Source organism: Cavia porcellus, unplaced genomic scaffold (assembly GCF_034190915.1).
Source record: "Cavia porcellus strain 051 isolate PalLab524CR breed Dunkin Hartley unplaced genomic scaffold, mCavPor4.1 scaffold_30, whole genome shotgun sequence".
In the NCBI taxonomy this organism is placed as follows: domain Eukaryota; kingdom Metazoa; phylum Chordata; class Mammalia; order Rodentia; family Caviidae; genus Cavia; species Cavia porcellus.
The window spans coordinates 17,454,652-17,473,238 of record NW_026947513.1 but is presented as its reverse complement, the minus strand read 5'-3'; the positions used below and the strand labels follow the sequence as shown (position 1 = coordinate 17,473,238).

At 34.6% G+C, this 18,587-nt stretch overlaps 1 pseudogene; it reads right to left on the bottom strand.

The window, feature by feature from the left end:
* Positions 1-799: 799 nt before the first annotated feature.
* Positions 800-3,801, bottom strand: LOC100729819 (rab GDP dissociation inhibitor beta-like; annotated as a pseudogene).
* Between the last annotated feature and the right edge of the window lie 14,786 nt (positions 3,802-18,587).

Below are 18,587 nucleotides of genomic sequence, written 5' to 3'. Positions count from 1 at the left end.
AAAAAACTGAACCTGGGATTCAAAGGATGGTTCTACATGTCACATGATTTATAGAAAAAGCTCCTTTTTACTTCTTTCAATTTTCCTAGGTTAAAACAGCCCATTCTGACTTTCTCTAAACATTTCATTAGTCTGGAGTTTGGTTAGAACTGTATGTCCACAAGAATCAAACTTGTGGCTATACTGTTTGGGCCCTGCACATAATTATTTGGCATAACACAAAATACATATAGGGAAAACTTAAAGATGCTGTCCCAGAGTAAGGAATATTCAGTTTAGAATCTCCCTAATGTAAAGTTGGCACACATTGTACTGAGCTACCTCTTGAGCAGCAGAAGCACAAAACTCCAAAGTCTACACTGATTAAAAGATGAAAATACTGTGTCAAGCTCTCCATATTGGTAAAACAACCTTTCTAAAACCGTTCCTTCACTAGAAAAAAGCCAGCTTGGTTAAAGTAAGCAGACTTGGTTAAAGTAAGCAGACCAGTCAATCTGAACAACCACTCCATGCAAAATTAATACATAAGACTAGAAAGATGAAAAGGAGTACTCACTGGTACAGTGCTCTTCAGTCTCCACTGTGATTACAAAAGCAGACATGTCAATATTGACTTCATGCAGTATGTATTATTTGCCATATTTTTTTTTTTTGTCTTTTTCCTTTTTTTATCGGTACCAGGGATCGAACTCACGACTGCCTGCTTGCAAGGCAGGAGCTTATGCCGCTGAGCTAAATCCCCAGCCCCTATTTGCCATATTTTAAGTTTGTCCTAATCAGATAGTAACATTTATTGTTGTTAATCTTCCCCATAGATGTCATTTTTCCTGTGCTTCATTTCCTTAAAGGCAAACTCAGATTCTGTCATCCTTTTATAGATGTCTTTAATGTCATCACAGCTTGTCTCAAAGTGAGACAAGTGAGACATGATGCTCAAAGTGAGCATCATATGCCTGGAAATAAAAATCTGACTGTCTGTTTCCAAATCTTTGGTACAAGGAGATCACTGATGCTAGCAATTTTTTATTCAGTTGTTTCCAACAGCTCCAAAGCTGATCTGATTTCTTTCTCAGGTTCCACATTTGTACTAACAATGGGCACAGCACTTCCCTTGTGCTGCCACATTGTGTGCAGAGAAGATCATATAAACATAGCTATCTGATTTTTGATTGACTTGGTTCTGTGGAATAATTATCTGACAGGAACTGGTATCACTGGTATTTCTGATGGGGTGACTGAGGATGCATATAACTCTAATCACCTGGCCCACTTATTCTATCCAATCCTTTGCATAATTTGGGTCACAGATGAGCTTCTTACAATGAGTTATCTCTCCTTCAGATTTTACACCAACCACTTTTCCATTCTGCAAATCATTTCTTTAATTGGCTTATTCAACACGTGGGTACTGCCATAAATAGCACTTAGCCTGACAAATGCTTGTGGTTCTTCTCCAAGGCCATAAAGTGGGTAAAGGTATGGACTTTTGCCATATCTTGCCGGAGACTCAATGTAAGGTTTAATACTATCAATGATCTCTCAACACGACTGATCTAAAGTCATCAGTTTGTACAGTGTGGCAAAATGACCAGGAAAATATATAACATCTTGGGCCAAGTCAAATTTCTTATACAGATCTCGCATTATGGTTTTCTTAGGATCAATGCACTAAAAAATTCTAGGGTCTTTTTCATCAAAGTTGGCAACATAAACAGGAACTTTCTGAAGTGATGTTTTTAAAATAATCCCATTAAGCTAGACACCAGGGCTTCCACTTTAGTAAAGAGAACCTTGTATAATTCTTTTCCTTGTAGAAAAATCTGCCTTAAATCACTTTGAAATCCATGTATCACATAATTTCTGTTTACAGGAGCATCTTAACCAAATGACCATCAGGAACTTGGGAATTAAGTCAACGTTACCTCTCTCCCCATTGATGCTGGAGGTACTCCTGGTTATTTGAATTTTTTGTATAAATCTTCCAATGGTGTTATAAACACACTTTCTCCTCCATAACATGGATTTTGATCCATGCGAAGAACTTTCTTTCCATTCACTGACATTATACCTGACAAGATACATTCTGCCAGGCTGGTGCCCAGCAAGATCAGGTTGTATTCATAACTGGGAAGGGCAAGAACTGAAGATCCAGGAGAGGAAAAAGTACCAGACCTCTGCAGCCACCCTAAGGAGATGGAAAGATGTTCAGGCCGTTTTAGGACCCAAACGAAAAGGGAAGACCAAAGTGAGATAAAATGGAGCTGATAAGGAGGCCTGGCCAGCCACCACCTCTGAGGGAAACAGAAGAGCAGAGCAGAGCAGGGAGAGGATGACCAGTCTTAATATTTATTAATTTTCTCACTCTTGGATATTTAATGCTCACACAGCTCTCTGCTGGGTATCGTGAATCTAAGCAAGGTAATTAAAATGTTACTGGCAATGACCACATGTACCAGTGATTATTTTACTTCAGATCATTTAAGTACAGAGCTGGTGCAGTATTTGTTGAAAGCCATTCTGAGTTCTACACTTGTAGGGAAATTTAGATCTGTATTAAGTGTCACTTCTTTCTGATTCTCAACTCTTAACAAGTACACAGTGTTGCCCTTTAATTTTCTCTTGTGCTTTATGGATTAGTTTAGATTTTAATTATTTGTACAATTTTTGTATGTATTTTGTATGATCACCTATTTTAATATTAGTCTATTATTTTACATGTTTATTGGATTCCTGGGTAACTTGTCTTTACCGATTTTAACTTATGAAAGCAATTCCCAAGTTTTAAAATTCACTTCTTGGAATTTTTTTCTCACCATAATTCTCTAGCACTGGACATTTCTAATTTAAAAACATAACCCAGTCATTTTATATTTGAATTAAACATTTTTGCCTCATTTAAATGTTGTCACTTTTGTACTTTTTCTTTTTTTTCACCATTTTGTCAGATACCTCGTGTCCTGGGTTTGACTCTACCATTGTGCCTCGTGATCACTAGTTACTCACTTCTCTCTCTTGATTTCAACACCTTTCCCATATTTCATTGAAACAGTTTATATCAGGACACTCAGAAATAGCTGATCTGACACTTTAAATGTAGCACATAATTTATGTTGGTATCCAATTTTCTTCAAAGATTTTCTGGTTGGAAGGTGCTTTTTCCACTTCCGGTGGAAAAAGGTAGAGAATTTTTAAAAAAGAGAATTAAGATATATTATGCACATGTACCAATGCTCCATGAGAATTGTAATAATTAGATACTACAAACATATACTAATAAATATAAACAATAAAAAGTAATACTTGGCATGGAATTGAATTTATCACAATTCTCAGATTTTATGTTTCTCACTTCTTTTCTCTACAGACATCTACCTAATATGTCTATTACATGACTTTGCATATCCATGCATTTTTAGATTTCAACTGTTTATTTTTTGGAATTGGGAATCGAACTCAGGAACTTGCTTTTGCCAGGCAGCCTCTTGCTGCTGAACTATTGCATTTTTAAGTATACACAGTGTTATGTAAACACTGTCTTTAAAATACACTGTTTCCCACTGTATTTAAAAAATATATACAGTACATATATTTAAAAATATATACAGTGTTGGTTAGTATATTTATGAGCCTAGATTATTTACATAAATGCATTTATAAATATTTACATAAATGTATGATTTTTGCTCTTTAACAACTTTAAACTTGATGTTATCTAATTTCCTAATTTTCCCACTTGAAAATATACAAAGTCATTTCATTGTTTTCATTTGCATTTCTCTTACCACTTGCAAACTCAGGCATTTTTAAACGTTTTAAAAAATTTTTTGGCGATCCCCTTTTGTGAATGTATATTTGTGATCTTTGAATATTTTTCTTTTAGTCTGTTTTCTCATATTTGATTTTAGGATTTGTTTGTAACTGATGTTAGTTTTGGATGGAACCATTATGTGATTTAAAGGAAAAATAATTGAACAAGTAATATAAAGACTCCTAAGTAGCCCCTCCCTTTATACAATTTTCATATTGATAAAGTCTTGCACTATTATGGAATATATTGTTATAATTAATAAAGCAAATACAGATTTAGTATTTTCAATTAAAGTCCACAGTCTACACTGAGATTACTGCTTGTGTAGCAATTTTGTGACTTGTTAAAAATTAGTAAGATCAGATATTTACCATTTCAATATCCAACAGAATCATTTGACTGTCCTAATATATCTCATGTTTCACATAGTCTTCCCTCCACCCAAGCCATTAAATCCTGAATAAGTAGTTATCATTTTATTATTTTCATAGTTTTTATTTTTCTAGCATGTCAAGCAGAGTGCTTATTCACTGACTTATTAAGGGACAATTCAGTTGTTTCCAAATTTGAGTGGTTATGAATAAAGCTACCATAAGCATTTGTCCACATATTTTTGGAATGACAGTAAATGTTTGACTCACTCATTCAAATATCTAGGAGAATGACTGTAGCTGCTGCGAGAAGACTACATTTAATTTTGTAAGTGATTGTCACAGTTTTTCAAAGTAACTGTACCATTTTGAATTCCTACTAATAATGAACAAAATTCCTGTTGTTATGTATCTTCAGCATGTGATGGTTAGAGTTTCTTTTTCTTTTTTTGGTAGTAGGGGTATGGTTAGGTTTTTGAGTTGCAGTCATTCAAATAGGAGAATAATATTATCTCCTTCTTTTAACTTGTTTCTTAACCTATGATAATGCTTAGCACTTTACATGTTTAAATGCCACCTGTAAATGTTCTTTACTGAGTTGTATTTTCAGAATTTTTGACCACTTTCTTACTGGTTTGTTTTCTTATTGTTGAGTATAAATGCTATTTGCATATTTTGAATAAAGTATTATATAAGATATATTTTTTGCAAATATTTTCTCTAAGCCCGTGACTTCTTTTTGCATTTATTTAGGATTATCTTTCATGGGGTAGCTATTTTTAAATTCTATAAAACCCTAGTGACTGATTTTTATGGATTGCATGAATTTTGATTTTTCTATAAAACTCATCAAAAATCGTTAAACAGAAGTTTTCCTAGATTTTCTGTTTTGTTCTAGAAATTCTGTAAATTTTATTTACAATCAAGTCTATGTTTGATTTTGAGTTAACGCAATGAAACACATAATGTCTGCATTTAGGTCTATTTTCCTCCCCTTCTTTCTACTTCTCTCTCTCCCTGACCTCACCTTGCTTCTTCTTCAAGTAGTGCCTTTTGAAAAGTTGCTGTGTTTTCATCTAGAAAAACATCTCAGTTGAAAGATACACGTCACTGGCAATAACGAAAAGTATTTCTATGTCAAATGACTTACATCTGTTATATAAAATAATTAAAATTACAAACACACATATATATATATACTCATACATACATCTATACAAGCAACTAGTGAAAGAACTTCTATTAATTTGAAATATATAATTGTAAATGTAGTAGTTGATAAAACATTAAATTACTTAGATGCACATCTTAAACTATAGATCCACAATGTGGATTACAATCTCCAACAATTATAATTTCCATACTTACTATAATTGTGTAAAAGTGATAATATTTAATGACTATGAATCAGATAGTTGTTACAGGATTCTACAACTTTATGTTGGTGAGCTACAGTTCATAAATCAAAAATGGAAAAAGAAGTCAGTAAATTCTATATCAACTACATCACCACAGAAATACCAATAAAGTATTCCTCTGAAGGAATGCAGGTGTAAGAATGATACAAAAATAGGATCTAAGACTCTAGAAATAGAAGGGTCATTAATGTAGCAGATAGAATATTTTACTGTAAAATCAGATCTCTACAATAATTTTAGTGTCCTATGTGACACAACAGTAAATAGATAAGTCTACCATTTTCATCAAAATATGTTGAGACAGAAGATTATATTATAGATTTTGGATTATTGTTTTTTCCTAATATGTATATTTAATCAGTCAAAGAAAGACACAAATTTGATAATGCAGCAAATTGTTGAAATGCAATACTTAAAGAAGTTTAATGAAAATTTATTATCTTTTCCTAAGGTAAAACACTTGAGAAAATTTTCATTCTATTCAAGAAGAAAGAAATATATTTACTTGGGGGAAGAGTCTTAAGTTTTGAGATAATTTCCTTATGGTTTTCTGCTAAGATCAACTTCTAGTATTGATTTAATGATTAAATCACAGGAGCAGAACTTTCGTGATTTATGTCTGTGGCCCCCAAGCCTCATGCAATTACGGACTTGGCCAAACCTAGCATAAGTGATTGGTTTGTTGTCTAGCACTTGGATTGGTGGCTGCACCTAGGGGTGGAGCCAGGATATGATCTAATGGTGGGAAGAAGGTTTGTCTCTCTCTGTCTTGCGGGTTCATACTTTTACTGTTTGCAGTAGGCATGAATGGCATTACTGCCTTGGAGCCAGCTGAGTATGGATTGAAACCTCCAAGACCTGTAAGACATAAACCTTTCCTTCCTTCATTTTGGGTGTCGGGTATTTTGTTCCAGCAACAAATAAAAGTAACTAACACAAGAATGAACTATAATCTTATCCATTCTCTTATGCCTGTTATATTGACTACAGACTTAACCTAATGAGAATAAACTGGAAAATAGGACATGTTGTTAAAGCTAATGCAGGAAACCAGTAAAATTATCCTCTGAGTCATAAAAACATCAATTTAAGAAGGCTTATGGAAAATATCAATGTTGCTCCTGAGAAAAAGCAGCATCTGCCTTCTTGAACTCATACTATTATTTGCTGGAAGATTTTAAGAGAATATATGACTAAAGTACCCTTTTTTGGAGAAATTGTTCCTAATAAGAAACAGGAGTACCAGGTGCATGAAAAGCATCTTAAATACATTTGCTCACAAGGTTACAGGATCAAAGCTGTATTTCCATTATGAAATATAAGCTTGCCCAGGATATGCATGAATATTTCCTTGTCTACTTGGCAGTTCCAAATTCATGAGTACATTCTGTCATTTTGTCTGTAATACGTTCCATTTATATTTTCTACTAATAGATTGTGTCAATAGTAAATGGAAATAACATTATTTACCTTGTGGTCAGTGCCTGGAAGATTGGACAGCTACAGTTTATTTTGAAAAGCTATAAAAGAAAATGTATTAGTTGTCTATCATACAAATATTATCAGGGATTAAATGAAAATAAATTCCTTTGATGGTAATATTAAGTCAATTTAGAGTCACTTTTGATGCTCGGTGCTCTAGAGTTAGCTTATTCTCTGACCTTTGGCAGTCTATCTTCTATTCCCCTCTGCCTTTCCTTTGCTTGGTTTATCAGCTCCATTCTGAGGATTGTTCTTACTGGTATTGCCTTGAAATGGCAATCTTAGATCCCTTTGGAAAATAACAATCATAATTATTTCTGTAATTTGTAGATTCTTTAGAATGGAACATTTATAAGAATGAAAACCTTTTGGTTGACTTTCACAGGATAACGTTGACAGATTTCATGCTGTTATTTGCTATCTTATAGGGTAAATAAGGAATAATTCAGAGGTAAGTAATACAGAACCTCTCGTTATAACATGAAAAGAATTTCTTAGAAATAATTGCAAAAAAAAACTGCAATCCAGAGCTTCTTTGGTTGTTATTATTTTAAGCATCTTGTCAAGGTAAGGATTTTGTGGAACAATAGAAATGTCCCATTATGTGTTAATCACCATATTCTTTTGACCTAAAATATGTTGAATTCTAAAATATTCGGAGGAACTGGGTATTACTGAAGAGATAAAAAGCAATGAATAGTTGAAACAGGCAGAAATGGAAGAAACAAAGCATTTTAAACACAGTTATTGCAAACACGTTCCATAAACATCAATCCTTAAAATGGTTATTCCTGTGGGTAGAACTTAAATAGCTTGGGGATTTAGCTCAGGGGGCCTTAGGTTATTACACTATAACAAATAAATATGTGAACATGAAATATATCATTATGACCTACTTAAAAGATAAAAACAGTCAAAGCAATGAAGACTCTTCTTAGTTAAATGTCTAACTCATTTAATTTCAGAAAAGGCAATTTGCTAAGGACAAATTGCATAAATCCCAATCTTGTTGGTGTGTACAGCTGATAATCTCATTAAGAAATGTTCAGGAGGGTTAAAGAGGTGAATGCATAAGAGATTGAAATACTAACTCCAGTAGTTCACTTTTCTTTTCATCTATTGCACACGTCAAGCTCTCTGAATAAGAGGTTCCGTTGCTTAATTAACAATGTTCCATTGCTTATTGTGAGAGACAACTCCAGTGACTCCCTGTGAATCCAAAACAATTGCTGTAACTTTGATTATTTGGAGACTCATTTCCTTATACTGATATGTGAAAGGCCTTTTAGGATATTTCCTTCTCTTCAATTGGCTCTGAGCATTGCAAATAAGCTAGCTGAGATGCTAATATGCAAAATCTATAGCCATTAGACACTCCTGTTTCCTGGCATGGTGCTCTCCACATACAGGATTGAGCTGGCAAGATGGTAGAGCAAACAGCTCCCGGAATGTCAGCTGGGTATGAGTCTCAGGATAAGAGGCTGTGACTGCCCAGGGCACAAGAGTGTGCATATCACAAACCAAAGCCATAGCCCCCAAAACAATACCACTGTTACCTTAATTGGGTTATGTAAATTGATCCTTCTGCATATCTTTATCTCTGCAAATTACAGAGATGCCATTCTTGTACCTGCCCAGCCAGCTCCAGTTACTCAGTAATCCTGGACATCCTCACTATTACTCATCCCTGAGCAACCCCACCTTTCTTCACAAATTAATAAATGCTGGGAGAGGCCTAGGATCGAGGCCTTTGTCTGCATGTCCTCACGAGGATTGGACTTGGGACCCTGAGGCTGCCCTTAATCTGGAACATGTCTTGGTGTCTTCACTCTCACGGTGGGTTGCATTGGTGGTGGTAGATTGAAATTGACTTGCTAGGATTCCAATAATGTCTCAATGGGATTACGAATATAACCTTTTGGATTGTGAGGAAAACTAGAAAGAGGATTACAATGCTTGGATGACTGAACTTGATATTTGATTTTACAATAATTTATGGGCAGGAGAGGGGATTTCTAGAGGCTTGTATTAGAAGAATGTCTAGGACACTTTGGAAGAGCTACATGGGAAATCTTGCTAAGAAAGCATTAAAAACAAGCAGTGGAAGGGGTTGAGGGGATTTAGCTCACTGGCATAAGCGCCTTCCTTAAGCAGGCGGTCATGAGTTCAACCCCTGGTACCGATAAAAAACGAAAAAGACCAAACAAAACAAAACAAAAAAACCAACAACAAGCAAGCAGTTGAGAAAGCCAAATTATAACAATTCAATTTGGGGAGAGTCCCTCTTATTGCTTTAGACCAGCAGTCTTATAATTTGATTAAGATTATAGTAGCTTGCTTTTGTTACTCACACTGAAAAGCAAACCCACTTTAGCAACCACAATGTATGTAAACCACTTTAAAGTTGGCTAAGAGTTGGTAGGTATCAGTTACAAAAATTCTCACAGAGTTGGCTCTGATTCTGATATAGCAAGCACAGACTTAGTTGTTAATCAGAATCCATTAATTTTTTTCCTTCCTGAGCCCATAACCAAGGGACTTGTCTTAATCATCTTGATAAAATAGGGCCATAAAATGGAGATCTGACATAAGTGCAAGTTCTGTTTGCCATGTTCAAGCCTGACCCATTCAAAAGCTCTCAGATTTTTCTTTATTCCCTCTCTCCTTCTTTCTGCCCGGTCATCCTCAGATCCTCAAATTACTCCATGGAACAGAACATGTCATTCTCATATCTAGGAAGTAAAATTAAAGTACTGGAACATTGAAATTTTTTATATAGATTTTATGTGTATCTTAATAAATATAACTGGAATCTCTAATGTATCCTATAGTTTATTATCTTTCATATATGCACCTATTAAACAATACTGATTGAATGTTTTCTGGGCCATGGTCATTGCCAGACAATAAAAATATGAGCAAGACTGTGGCAGACAGAAACAAAAATATGAGCATTAGTAGTATGACATGTTTGCAATGACCCTGGGCCTAGGATTTCATTCTAAGGCAGGTTTGTTGAGCATGATGCTTTATCTGTCTGTATTAAAAAAGAAGTGAATACTTTTTTTTTTACCTACATCTACTATTTGTACTATTATGCCCTAATTTAATGAATTTTGACATTCTATAGCTCAAGAATATTGTTTTCTAATCTAACTTTTTAAGACTAGGTACAGATTAACGGAAACTCTTTTATCTTTTGTCAGATGCACTTTATAGATTACCCTTCCCTTCCCTCCCTTCTTTCCCCTCCTCTTTCTCCTTCTTTGCCCCTCCTCTTCCCTTCCTTTCTCTTCTCTAGCTCTCTCTTTTTTCTCTCTCCTTGAAGCTATCTTTACTGATACAATTTTATTAACTAACATATAAAGATTTTATCATTCACCTCAAGTCACAGCATCATGAAAAACTGTGGAATCTAGCCTTAGCCACTTTCTCTTAGCTTCTTTCTGACTTCATTCATGCAAAGACTACATACAACAATGTAGAACTATGTTGTCAGTTAGATATTGCCAAAAACCATTATGAGTGATTGTGGCCACAAAGATTCTTGCTTTCTATAGAAAAAGAAGATGTAATAGTTACAAAAGGTAATAGTTACAGACAGGTAATAGTTACAAAATACAGAGAACATTTCATGGTCGAAGTTTAGCTATTTTACATTCCTGATAAGAATTCTGCTTTTAGTTGATGGAACATTTTAGAACCAGACTTCTCATATTACTTTGATGATAAATGTGCATGAAGGTACATAACATTTTACTTCAGAAGTAAAATAATAATTTAAGAGAGGAATAATTTATGATTAAAAATCTAGGGCATTTTTTTTTAAAGCTAGGTCATTTTTTTTTAAAGGACTAATATTTCTTGTTATCAAGAAAATTACCTGCTTTCCTGACCATGGCAATTGGAGTCTCCAACAGAATAAATCAGTTGTAATTAGATGAACTCAATTTCTTTAGTCCAGTGATTCTTAAATTTGGAAAGGAGGTAGTGATAATCTGATAAAAGCTAAAGAGCTTTTAGTTAGAAAAATACACCAACACTGTACATTTACATATAAATGAGAGAATTTTTGTTCTACTAGGTATGGCAAGTGTTTGAGAGCTTTGTTCTGCATAAAAACAATATTAGGACAAAACGTGTAGCAGGGAAAATGGCAATAGGAATGGGGTCTCTGTGCACATATTGCTTCTTATGTTTGGCACAGGATGTTTTGGGGAAAGAAGTGAGACAAAGAAAAATTAGTATTTAACACTGAATTAGAGTAAGAAAATGACCGTAAAAACAGTAATAAATATCTTCATTTTACATGTAAATGTAAATTTTGCATCTCTGCTTTCCAACAAAAGTTTTATTTACAATTATTACATCTCAGGGGGTCAGCGACACAATGAATACTGCATCTACTTATGGATCAGAAGGTTTCATTCATTAGATCTCAGGTGGCATCCCTGGCCCCCAGAGAATGCATATGTCCATGTACCTGTCTTTTGAAAAGTAATATATATGTATATATAAATGATTGTTATCATATTAATTCAGTAATAAAGTAATTAATGTTAATATAATACAACTTAAAATATTAACATTAATAATTACTATATGATTGGCTTTCTTTCTAGTTTTATTTATTATCATTTTAAGATTTAGAGAATAAGAATATTAAAATAAAAATTATGAGTATCAGAAAAATTAGGATATAACACTGACATTCTTATCTCTATGGAATTAAAATCACAAGAGTTTTCTCTCTTGACAGGTCTTCACAATTTCAGGGTCTACCTAATTACCTCAAACAATTTTTATTTAATACATCCTAATTCAAATATCTAATATTCTTTTGATTGTTTAAATCTGTATGATGCCAAGAACTTACTGTATGTTCTTAATGAAAAAAAAAATTGGTTCAAACATTTTATGTTAAATAGATTGAAAATAATCATGCTTAATTTATGATAAAGTGGGAAGTAAAAGTTTACCTTGTGGAAAACTAAACTTTTTGCTAAGCATAAGAGATGTAAAACCTTCAGACGCTGAAAAAAATTTTTTTTGATAATCACAGTGCTACAATATATTAAAGGGGCAAAATTTGGGAAACTAAAATTAAAGAGGATACAAAATGAAAATTGTATTGCAACTATTTACTTTGTCACTCAGACAACAGAGCAGAGTTGAGCAGTCCCATTGGGGACTAAATGATGCTCAAAGTCTGCAATATTTACTAACTGATCCTTCATAAAAGAAGTGTGCTAACACAGTCTACAATTCCATTAACTTTATTAAGGTATAGGTGATAAGTGAAAGTTACATATATTTATTTTTTTCAATGTGATGTTTTAACATATTTTGAGATGATAAAACCAATCTAATTACATATTTACCACCTCACATACTTCCCATGTTTTTGTATGAGGACATATGAAATATACTCTCAGCAATTTTCAAGTATATTTTATGAAAACATATAACTTGATTAAAAGCATACAAAGGACTTAAAATAGGTATTTCTCAAAAGAAAACATTCACTTGGAGAAGAAGGATATGAAAATAACCTGAGTTATTAATCATTAGGGAAATAAAAATTAGAGCCACAGTGAGATGTGCTTTCACATCTGTGAAAATGACTCTATCATCAAAAATCCTGGTCAAAAACAATATATAGCAAGTGTTGGTGAGGATGAGGAGAAAAGGGAAATCTTGTGTACGCTTATAGAAATGTAAATTATTACTGACATTACGGTAAAGAGTATAGATGTTCTTTAAAAAATAGAAATAATGTTTTATATGGCAGTACCACTACTGAGTATATACCCAAAGAAAATGAAGCTAATATCTCATAAAAATATCTGCACTTTCATGTCTATTGCAGCATTATTCCAAAGAAGCAAGATGTAATCGAATCAGTCCTGATGTACAGTTGACCAGCATAAATTCAATGAATGTAAAAATAAACTTTGGAATTAAGCTATTTTAAACTCATACTTAAAAATTCTTTTAGCATCAAACAAGACTTTTATTACTGAAGAATTCAAAATAATCTATCTGCATTTTTTCCCTAAATAAATAATAGAAAAATATAGACACTGTAAAAAAAATCTGCATTGATGTTTTGGTGGAGTGTTCACCTTTTTCACAGAGACTGAATAAAGTATTATAATTGGCTTAAATCCATGTTTCATTCCTGTGTAATGAATACATGGTGACTTTTATCACTTGGCTGCTTAAGTCTATTTCATCTACAAGGCAGCAGCTATTTGAATGAAGTGTATCAGCCTTCCCAAAAAATTTAAAGTAGTGATATTTTGATGGTTCAACACTTGATAAACCAAATAATGATATTCCTCTAAATACATAGAGTCACAGGGAAATTTGTTTTGGTGAAAAGAAGGAAGGATTCTAATCAAGCTGTGGTATTTGCAGAGGATTGTTAGAAAAACAAATGAAAACATCCAGGACAAGAAATGGCAAACAGCCTGTCTGACAGGGTAAACATCCTGCTCCAGGACTTCCCACTGGGGCTGACACATTATTGATTCCATCCATCTCTTGAGGGAATCACCCCATTCTCCAGCAGAGAATACAGTGAAGAAATATTCCTGGACCACTGATTAAGGGTCCTCCCGGTAGGAGGTGGGTGGCAGATTTGATTAGTGAGAGGAGTGAAATCAATCCTAATATCAAGGTACATACTATTTTTCTTTAAAAAGTGATTTTTGAAGATAAATGAAAGTTTTAAAAATATATTTTACAGAATGTCCTCTTCTTTCCTGACAACAGAGTGAATCATATGTTGGGTTAAAGTCGTCCTGAACTGCAGATAAATCGCATTTTTTAGGCAGATGATAAAGTTTAATTAGCTATTTGTTCATGTACCCAGGGCACAGCTAGAAATTCCCAGGAGCAGGGTGGTAGGGAATGAACAAAACAAAGACAAGAGACAGAATGCAGATGACGGAGGTCAAGTGAAACCCTCTTTCTTAATGGGAGAAAAAGAACTGCCTAAAGACCTGCAGTGTGTTCATTTATACACTGGGGAGGTTTATCTACATTTCAACCCTTCTGCCTAGTAGCCTGTTTGCTTGGTTCATCTGTGTACCCCATTCATGGTGCTGGAACAGCTTGTTTATGTGGCTCACCTCTTGCAGGCCCACTCGTGTAACTGATCTCCAGTTTCACAATTTGTGACCTCTGTAGAAATTTTTCCAAGGAGCAAAGTGATAGAATTTTTTGCGCAGCTAAAAAGATAAAAAATATAAAATAAAAGTGGCCTTTATTTTAAAAACGTGGAGAGACTCCACGACCTAGGGGGTCTGGCATTCTCTCTGCCTGACACGTGGTGTGGGGGCATACATGTGGCTTAGGTTTGGAGTGGAGCCTAAGGGGCATTACTGATGCACAGGTAGCCCATTAAAATTCGTTTGGCAGCACAGGTAGGGCTTAGGGGCAGGGAAGATGACCTCAAGATAGAGCCTCTTGGTTCTGCATCCCAGCCTCCCCCTGCCTCCCAGCCTCCCCCCGCAGCTTCCCATCCAGGGCACAAAATCCTTTCACAAAGCAACCTAGAAAGTTGTTTGGGTGGGGGAAAAAAAGAAATGCCACAGATGTAGTGAACATAAAGCCTGGAAATTATTTAATGAAAGGATTTATCACAAAATAGTAGTTGATTTCAGATACTTGGTAAAATCATTCTAAAAACAGGCTGTTGGACAAAACAAGAATAAGTAAAATGTTCTGAAGCAAGTACTTGTTTGGTAGAATGTTATCTCTTCTGTTAAGTGTGTATATAATCATCTAGTGGGAATCTAAATTAAACCCACATTGTTTTGGACATAGGATTCTTCAAAGCCATGGTCTGTTTGGATGGAGTGAATTCTGTACTTCAGTGTCTGTGCTACAGTCTGTTTTCTCAGAACATCTCTGCTGTGCGCTCTCCCATGATTCGGCCTGTGTATCTTCAAGTTATTGAGTGCTTAAACTAAGGAAAACAGATTTCAGGAGAAAATTTAACTTCACAAGTACCTAGGTTAGTATTCTCTAGAGTATCAGAATCAATTGGATCTATTTAGCATATCTATAGCTCTCAATCTCTGTGTCTTTATTTCTATCTCTATCTCTATGTCTATCTCTCTGTCTCTGTCTCTATTTCTCTATCTCAGTGTAAGGGGATTTGTTAGGCAGGTTTACAGAAACGGAAGTATGAGAGTCTACAACAGCTGTTTGTGCACTTGTGTGGCAGAGCATCCAGTAACTTCTCTGTCCAAAGTCTAGTATCCTTCCAGATATGATGATAGACACCTGTAATCCCAGCACTCTGGGAGGCCAAGGCAGATGATCACTAGTTTAAATCCAGCCTGGGCAACTTAGTAACTCATAGGTCCTTATTTCAAAATAAAAAATAAAAAAGGCTAGGAATGTAGCTTTGCTCAAAGGCTCTGGGTTTAATCTTCAGTACCACAAAATGAAGAAGAAAAAGAAGGAAGAGGAGGAGGACAAGAGAAGAAAGGGAGGAAGCAGGAGAAGGAAGAAAAGGAAAGGAATGAGCAGAAAGAGAAAAAGAAGAAAGAAAAGAAAAAGAATTGGAAGATTTGGAACATAAGAGATAAAGGTTGCAGTGCCAATCAGAGACTGAGCCTGGCAGCCCTGGTAGAGTTACTGGTGTGAGCCCACACTGAAAGGCTGAAGAAACCTTGACTGATATAAGAAGATAACTGGCAATAAAAACACTCAGCTCTTCAAGTAGGATGGAGCTTTTCAAATGCAGGCAGATTTTTTCCTTATTTTTCTTTCATTCCTTCAGAGTGACAAGCACATTGGATGGTGCCACCCACCATGAAGGTGGCTCTCCCCATTGGAGTTTCCTGGGCCACATGCCAGTAGTCTCCAGAAACCCGCTATAGGAACACTCAGAACTGATTTGTTGGTCTGCTAGAGGACTCCAAATCCAGTCAACCCGATCTATCATAATTAGTGATCATGGCAAGATTTACAGCAGAATGTTTAGGAATATGGGCTTTAGACTTAGGCCCAAATTGAAGCTGTGTCACCTATCAGCTGTGTGGTCATTAGGAAGGCCAGGTCTTCTAAACTAGAGCAAAACACTAATGTTGCTCAGGAGATTAGATGTGTGTGTGGTGGGAGACTAAGTCCTCATTAATCATTATATGGTTCTTAGAAATGCGTGAGCCTGTAATCAATGGCAGCAATCAACATTTTGTTGCCTAATTTTATTATTAACCTCTTCTACCTATTTCCTACATAGCTATCTGATTCTCTTTTTCTCAAATCTCTCCTCAAATCTTCACCTGCACCCCAGGTCACCAATACAATGCCAACCTAACACAATGGAAAATAAATGCTGTCTGTTGTTTGTCTCTGCAACAAATCCATAGCTTTTGTCACAAGAGATATCACTGACATTTGTAGATTAAATTTCTTTTCTGTGATGCATTACAGATGCATTGAATTAGTGACTCACCATGACCAATTTTTCAAGGAGATAAAAATATATTTTTAAAATAAGTCATATTATTTTTGGGAAAAAGAATTGATAAAATGAATAAAGTAATTCCTTTACTTTACAGAATGATTTTATCATAACTTTTATGGATGTAGATTATAATAAGTTACCTACATGATAAAGTTTAGCAAAACCTTCCTCTAGTATGAAAAATAGATTAGCTTTTCTTTGTAAAGTAATTTCTGCTTTCAAAATTATGGATGTTTGGAGACCAGAATCTGATGGCCGATCAAACATCCCTCTTATCTATAATGACTCAAAAGTTCCTGGCACTGTTTGGGATTGTAGCAAGAACAGTTTTTCAGAATACAGGAGACAAGTGTGTGTTTCAGACTGACGTATTCTCCTATGGCTTTATCTCTCACAAAACACTAGTGCTGGTGTGGTTTTGAAAAGTCATTTGAATAATTCATCTTAGAATTCTCTGTAATTTCCTTGCATTTGTGTAATACTCCTTTCCTATGCCCCATCTCCAAATCACTGAACTGATTTTTAGGAAAATCTAATTTCTATAGAAACATAAGTATCTATTTTAACTACTTCCTGCCTTAGTAGGAAGAACGATGTTGTTTTTGGTATAGATATAAATCAACATGGCTACATATTTTAAAATGAAGTTAATTATATTCTTATGACAATTTTTTGATTTTTTTTAGTTCTAGCATAGCTTTTGGGGCTCCTGGTATATATTAAAACATTTTATTAGTAATAATAATAAAAGTTATAATTACTTATTAAATGTTCATGCATTGCTGAACATGGCCACATGAAATAAATCATTATTGAATGAGTGACAGATTGGATACATTGGAGTTACTTGTATTCCACCAGGTAATCTGTACAAAACAAAGCAAAATTGTATTAGATAGCCAGTGTCATTAAAACCCATTTTACACATGAGAGAAATGAGGCTGAAAAAGAAAATAGTACTGGTTCCTCCCCAAATACTGCTAATAATGTTATTGGAATTAGTTCCCAGATTACTCTATTTAGATGAAATTTAGTCTTTGAGATTTATGTACCAACTCTCACGATGAATGTAATCATTATGTACTGTAAATGTGTACTAATAAAAAATTTTTAAAATAATTAAAAAGGTTGAAAGAAAGCAAACACAGGAGAATTGGAGACCAGCAGCAATAAGGGTGCAGTAGGTACAGCGCAGAGACAAGATGGTCCTCTCCACACCTCCACAAATGTTCTCTCTTGAGCTTTCCTTGACTAGGATTATGGTGACTGACACATGAACTCAGGTAACATCTAATTCACAGTCATGCTACTGGTATCTGCCAAAGAGATTTGTGGCAGACTTTCACTTCTTCAAACAATTAATGCATACAAATTTTATTACCTTCCAAGCTGACATAACATTAGAAGTATCATAGTGCTGTTATTTTCCTGTTTTGAGTGATGGGCTATTTACGATCTGGGACGAGATTCTCAAACACAAATCTACAAGTAGAATGATGGATATGATACTGGAAATGTAAGATTCAAAACCTCAAGCAGAAATAATGTTGGCTAAGAAAGATTTAAAAAAAAATGGGCTATTGGGGTTGGGGATTTAGCTCACTGGCATAAGCACCTGCCTTGCAAGCAGGCGGTCATGAGTTCGATCCCTGGTACTGATAAAAAGGAAAAAAAAAAGAAAAAAGAAAAAAAAAATGGGCTGTTTCTGTACATGTACGTGTATAACGTGAAATCATAAATCTTGAACATTATAAGCAAGATATGCAGCTTGACTATCAAATGCTAATGATGACTAACTACTCAGAGGAAGGTTAGTCTCAGGACTTTATGACAAGAGAATTTGGAGAGAATGAATTGTATTCCTGCTTGGACATAATGTCAACCATAATGCTTGACTCTGCAATGTTTATGAATAAAAATTTGGTTGACAAATTTCATTTATCCTACTTCAAATGGCCATAAATCAGTTAAACTTTTTTGAAACAACTATTTAAGGATAATATAATTATTTCTTTAGGTAG